General features: G+C 36.8%; 1 pseudogene; it reads right to left on the reverse strand.

Moving 5' to 3' along the window:
• Positions 1–2,607: 2,607 nt before the first annotated feature.
• Positions 2,608–4,249, reverse strand: LOC123252350 (annotated as a pseudogene).
• Positions 4,250–6,528: the final 2,279 nt, after the last annotated feature.

Raw genomic sequence — 6,528 nt, forward strand, 5'->3', positions numbered from 1 at the left:
GCAATGACTTGGCTAGGTTTTGTGGATCAATATCCACTTACATATGTTTTTCTTTTGGAGGGATAATGTTCTATATTGGTGGAACTAGCAATCCAATATTACTTTGATTCCACTTATACATACTGTTTTCATTGCTACAGTCTTTTCCACATTATGTTTGTAATCCTTCTGTATTTAGGCTTTTCTTTAGGTTTTTCTATACTTTTGATGGATTAGTCATCCAGTACATGTATGAAACATAGCCACTCACATCTTTCTTCAATACCTATGTCTGGTACCCTGATTAGTGGTACATTTGCTTCTTGATATAGTCTTTTCATTTCCTCTTCATGATCAGAACTCATGTCATCAGAGTCTGTATAAACAGGGTATGGTTGCGATGGCTTGGTTTTAATTACATCTAATGCTAAAATTGCTTCCATATGGAATGGTAGCATGCTAGTCATGTGTGGTTCATTATGTTCTGTTTCTCGGTTGACTTAGTTCATGGGTTCAACTGTTTCTGTTTTTTGATTCATTTGAATCATTGGAGCCTCTATCTTTGTATATCTAATGTCCTCTTCCTGTTGCAAAGTGACTACTGTTTGTTCTGGCTTTGGACCCTCAGTTTGCGATGCATTTTGATCTTGCAATGCATTTGCTTCCCCTACATTGTTGTTTCTATACGGCATTAACATGTTGTCTTGATTGTTATCCTGGCTTGGCTGTATTATTTTCTGGATTGATTCATTGTTCTGTGTGAGCGATTCCTCTACTTGGTTATCTCTTAAGCATTTGGAGTTCTCTCCAGGTGGAGGCATTCCTGAAGTAACACAACCTTGTAAGTTTGGAAGTTTTTGAATCAAGGTTTTTCTCAGAGATTTTTTTGGCTTAAGGTCTTTTACTGTTGGGTTTAAGTTTGAATGTCCTAGTATGTCAATGCAATTCTTTCCTCATGTGCCAACACTCTTGGAGGTTTGCTTGTGTCAGTGCTTAAGGATAATTCTCTTTCCTTCCCAATGGTCTTTATTGTAAGTTGCTTTGCAGTTTCTTTCATATCATTGTCTGTCTGTGTGTGAAATTGCTCAGGACACCCATTTAAGCTTATCTCTTGAACTGTTGCATTTGGATTTGTCATTAGTTGATTTTTTTGTGTATGTTCTATCTTTTTGCTATGATCTCGTATATCTGAAATGTTCTAGTCATTAAGTGTTGAGGATTTTAAGTTTAAATCTGTTGTTACTGGTACTTTGCATGTTTCCTTATCATTTGTTAGTGCTATAGTCATTTTGTTTGGTTCAAAGTCTGGTGTAAATGCATTTCTATTTTTCTCCTTTCTCTTTGAATCATTGTCTTTTATCCCATAAATTCTGTTTTTTATTTCTATTACATCCCTGATCATTTGATTCTCTTCTTCTATCTGATCCCTAGATTTAATCTTTGCTTTTCCATTCCTATAGTGTGTTTCCATGCCCAAGTCTCTCATATCATGGTTTTTATGTCTTTTCCCATTGCCACACCACTTGGGCTTTCCTTTATGTTCCTGGGCTGCTTCCTGGCATCATAAGATATTATATTTTTCCGTTAGTATTTGGAAATAACATGGTTTTTCGCCCTGTGCTATATACTTTTGCATAGTCTGCAGGTTGGGAGCATGCTGACTAGATGATGCACAATTGTGATAGCAACATTTGTTTTCTCTCTTGTGAGTGCTGTATCTAGAATTCGTGTATGTTTATTGTAATTGCTTCTTTTGTTGTTTTTGCTATTAAGTTGGGCTTTGAGGTGACAATTTTTTACTATATGTCCTATTTTTCCACAAAGAAAACACTTTATATTATTATTAAAGTTTGCTAGTTTGTCTGGGTTGTTGGCACTGAGGACTGGCTTTATATGCATACAGGGCTGTAAGGCTTTTTATTTCCTCTATTTCTTTTTGTTTGGTAGTAGATTTAGCCTCTTTTAATTGGTCCTTTAAATCTTTTATGATATCATCTTTTTCTCTAATGGATTCTTTGGATTCTTTTGCTTCCTGATTTCCCAAATGAACATATGCAGCAGTTTTACATAGGTCTTCCAAACTTAATGATTCCCATTCTGGACAATGCAAATTAAAGTATGTTCTAATTGGTAGGAAATTGCCCTTAATAAACTGTCTCCTTATGTGCTGCACGTTGGGTTCATTTAAGTCTTGGAACCCCAAAATCATTTCCCCAGCTTCGACAAGCCTATCTAAATATGTTGAGGGGTGCTCATTTATCTCTTGCCTTAACTTTTAAAATTTTCCCCAGGAATCAGGACACTTAGCAAAGGATTTCATAGCTTCTACAAGATCTTCCCTAGCTCTTCTTAGGTATTCTAGGTTTTGATGATTGTTTAATTCTAGATCTTCATAATATTGTGGCCAAGATGTTAAGTTTGCATTCTTACAGGTCTCCTCAATAAATTGTGCTTTCTCTGCTGGTATAAATAATTCAGAAAGAAGAATTTCAATGTCCAAAAATGTGAGATCAAAAAGTCTTAATGTTCTCTTAAATTCTTTTATGGCCTTGAAGGGATTTAAAGAACAGGCAGGCATTTGTTGTTTTAGGGTGTCTAGATCTGCAGCAGTGAATGGCTTGTGGTTTTTTATGTGGAGAAATCCAGAATCTGGCTGCAAAACTGTGTGATCAATAACTGGTAATATTGGTGCTGTGTGGGTAAGGTTTCTCTCATGGTTGGAACTCCTACAAACATGCTCTTCCCTTCAGAATGGGACTCAGCCAAGAGTAACAGCAATCCTCCTCCTAGGGCCAGATTCCTCATCAAAAATTTGAGATCTCATAAAATGTTGTATATGATCGTCTGTAATGCTATAATTCGAAAGAGTCCAAAGCAGGCATACTGTACAAAATTTCTGCTCAATACCAAGATACAGCCAGTCAATTGCCCAAGCAAGTTTAAGAACACAAAGATGGAGGCAAGGATGTAACCACAGTTCCAGGTAGCATTAATATAGTCTCTCTGTTCACTCCACTGGAACCGCATAGGGATGCCATCTTCCAGGAAGGTGCTAATAAGACACAGTCTTGCCACATGAGGGAGGTACTTCTTCGTGACTCAGAGAAACTGGTCCGCGATGTTCTTGGTGGTGCCCATCAGGTTGTTCTGGCCCACGGCGACAGCGGTGGTGGGAGGGCTCAGCTCCGGCTCGGGCTCCGACTCAGGCTCTGGCTCCCTCCCGTGTGGCGCTGGTGCCGCTCCTCCTCCTCTGGCTCTCGCTGGGCCTCCACAGGAAGTGATCTCAGCCTTCTTGGCAGCAGTGGAGGTGGCAGCGACAGCGGCCCCTCGTTTGGGGGCCCCTGAAGTCCCTTTGCCTCTCTTGGGGGACTTAATAATACTCTTCAATAGAAACAACTGCTAAAACCCATTACGTTTCAAGACTGGAGGCCTTAGACCATCTCCTAATCTTGCTATTAGCTCTTCTCTTCTGCTAATTTAGACATTGTGTTCAACGGAAAACTTTTCTTGTTACAAAATTGTTGCTCTTGATCATGATTGAGTAGAGAAATGCAAATCAAAACTATTCTGAGTTATTGTCTCACACCTATCAGGTTGGCTAAAATGATAAAAAGGCAAAACGAGAAATGTTGGAGGGGAGGATGTAGAAAAACAGGGACAATAATACACAGTTGGTAGAATTGTGAACTGAGCCAACCATTTTGGAGAACAATCTGGAATTATACTTTAAGATCTGAAAAGCACTTTACACTTTATCCCATTTGATTCTCCCAACCCTATGAAGTAGTTGCTATGAGGAAATAGGCTTGAGAGGTAAGAGGTAAACGCTGCCTATTTTTTTTTTTTTTGCTTTTATTTATTCAGTGGAGGCAACTAGACAATGGAGAAAGCATTAGCCTTGGAATGATAAGTTTGATTATAGGACCTCTTATTGACTGATAAGCATAATTACTTGTTAGAAGCTGGTATTGATAATCCAATTTTGCAGCGAGATAGTGATAGCTATTAATAGGCCTAAGAGCTGAGTTAAGTCAACTTTAATACTTGGTAAGCTAATAATTTAAGTACAATATATAAGATTATATTAATCATTTATATATTATATGCATGTTTAAGCATGTGTGTGTATTTCTTGTCATACTGAGACTTTAGACCCTCCTTGTGAAAAGATCTAAAACTTAGATAACTGCATGGTGGACAGATAATCTCAACTAATCACATATTAAAATTCATAGTTATCCCATCTTAGACCCACCTCCATCCACCCCATTACGCCCACAGGAAAAATATTGCAAATTTTCTGGTCTTTCTCCCATATGTGTTTGAGGGAAATCTTTCTTGACATCCCCTTTCTTCTGTGTGTTTGAGATGTCTGTTGAGACCCTCCATTCAATGCTCTTCTTTTTACCTATAAAAATCAAGCTGATGTTGATGCTCAAGTTCTTAGATCAAACTGGATGTGTCTGTAGACCTATTAACTTTATATGATTTGTGCACTTCATATTAAAGCCAGTTCCTTTTTTTTCTTTATAGGAGTCAGGAAGTCCTGAATTCAAATTCAACCTCATATACCTATTAGCTATGTGACTTTGGGCAAGTCACTTAACACTATTTGCCTCAGTTAACTCATCTGTAAAATGAAGTGAAAAAGGAAATGGCAAAACCACTCCAGTATCTTTGCTAAGAAAACCCCAAATAGGGTCATGAAGAGACAGACATGAATGAGACATGACCTTGAGTAATTCATTTAACTTTTTAGAACTCTTAACCAGTGATGTCACACTCAAATAGAAATGGATCTTTGATAGCTGTGCAAATTTATCAAGTAGGCACTTAGCACAATGCCTATCCCAGTGCAAGAACTTAAATTCTTTATCTACCTATTTAAGAAATTTTAAGTGTTTTGGTTAGGGTCACATAGCTAGTAAGTGTCTGAGGCAGGATTTCAACTTGTCTTCCTGAGTCCAATTCAGGAGTCCATCTACTGTCCTAAGAAGATGATGCCTTGGTGAACTAGAAGGAAATAGAAGAAAGGAAATTAGTGGATTGGGAAGAAGTCAGGGAAGGCGTAGAATACAAAATATTGTCCACCTCCAGAGACAATAATGGTAAATAAAACAAGCAAGACATAATTTTACATATATACACTTCTATCTTTTTGTCATTTCTCTAGTGCAGGGAAATAAGGGAGGGGAGAAGACACCTGGGAATTTTAATATAATAAACAAATTTAAAAATAAATTAAAAAAAACAAGTTGTGGTACATGATTGCAATAGAATACTCTTGTGCCATAAGAAATGACAAAACAAGATAATCACCAAAAACCCTAGAAGATTTATATAAAGCAATACAAAGCAAAATGGGTGAGAACTTTGTACACAGAAACAATAATATATAATCATCAACTTTGAATGATTTAACTTATCAATAAATTTATCAATGAGACAAGGATTTAGGACAGCTCCAAGGGACTCATGACAAACAAGCCTATCTACTGCCATACAAGGAGCAGATGGTGTTCAAATGCAGAATGAAATATACCATTCTTCCCTTTATTTCCTCCATGAATTTTTCTCTAGGGTAAGCAATATGTGTCTTGTTTCACAACATGACAAACAGGGAAATATAGATTATATGATAATATTTGCACAACCTATATCGTATTACCTTCCTTCTTAGGGAAGGGAGAGGGATAGGAGGAAGGGAAGGAAAAGTTTATTAGTTTCTTGTTGAATAGGAGGGTTTTTTAATTAAGTAAGATTAATGATAATCATATCAAAAAAGAAAGAAAAGAATAGATTAAAATTTAATCTATTTTAATCATTTAAAAATACAAATAAGAGACACCCAGATAAGCAAAGCAATGTTGGAATTGCAATGTTAAATTTTAAATAATATATGTTTTTAAAGATGTATGTAATGAAGATTCACAGTTTCATAGTGGCCCTCTTTTTTCTGTATGTTGAATGTAGAAATGTTCATGTTTGTTCGTATTTATTAAGTTCATAGTAATAAGAAAAAAATTAAGAATAAAATTAAAAGAATTTTCTTCAAGATTATTGTCCAGAATTAGCTGACTTTGGGGTAGTTCTGGGGAAGAAGTGGGAGACTGTGGGCTGTCAACCAAAAAGAGAAATGGGGGTCAGTGGGAGTTAAGCTGTGTTAAAGGCAAAGTGAGGCTCCTTTACAATTCAGTCCTATTATCACCCTACCATCTCCTTTAGGAGATCATAAAACCAAATGTGAACAAGTTGTGGACCTACAGACCCATGACTTAATTAAAAAACATTTCAAAATTCTCATAAATCAAAAGATTCTTAGCTGAGGGTCCATGGATTCAGTTAGAAAGAAAAAGAGCTATGGATGAGCTGCCAATTCTTTGAGCAAGAACCTGCATAGCCCAAACACAAAGAATAGAGAACTTCCCTAAGAGTCAAAAAGACCTACATTTAAGTCAAGGTATGTGACCCTGGGCAAATCACTCCCTTCTACTCTAAATTCAAAAGTAGGTGGTAAGGGGCAGGTAGGAAATGCAATAGCTAGAGATC

This window comes from Gracilinanus agilis, chromosome 6, assembly GCF_016433145.1.
Source record: "Gracilinanus agilis isolate LMUSP501 chromosome 6, AgileGrace, whole genome shotgun sequence".
NCBI classification, from domain to species: Eukaryota; Metazoa; Chordata; class Mammalia; order Didelphimorphia; family Didelphidae; genus Gracilinanus; species Gracilinanus agilis.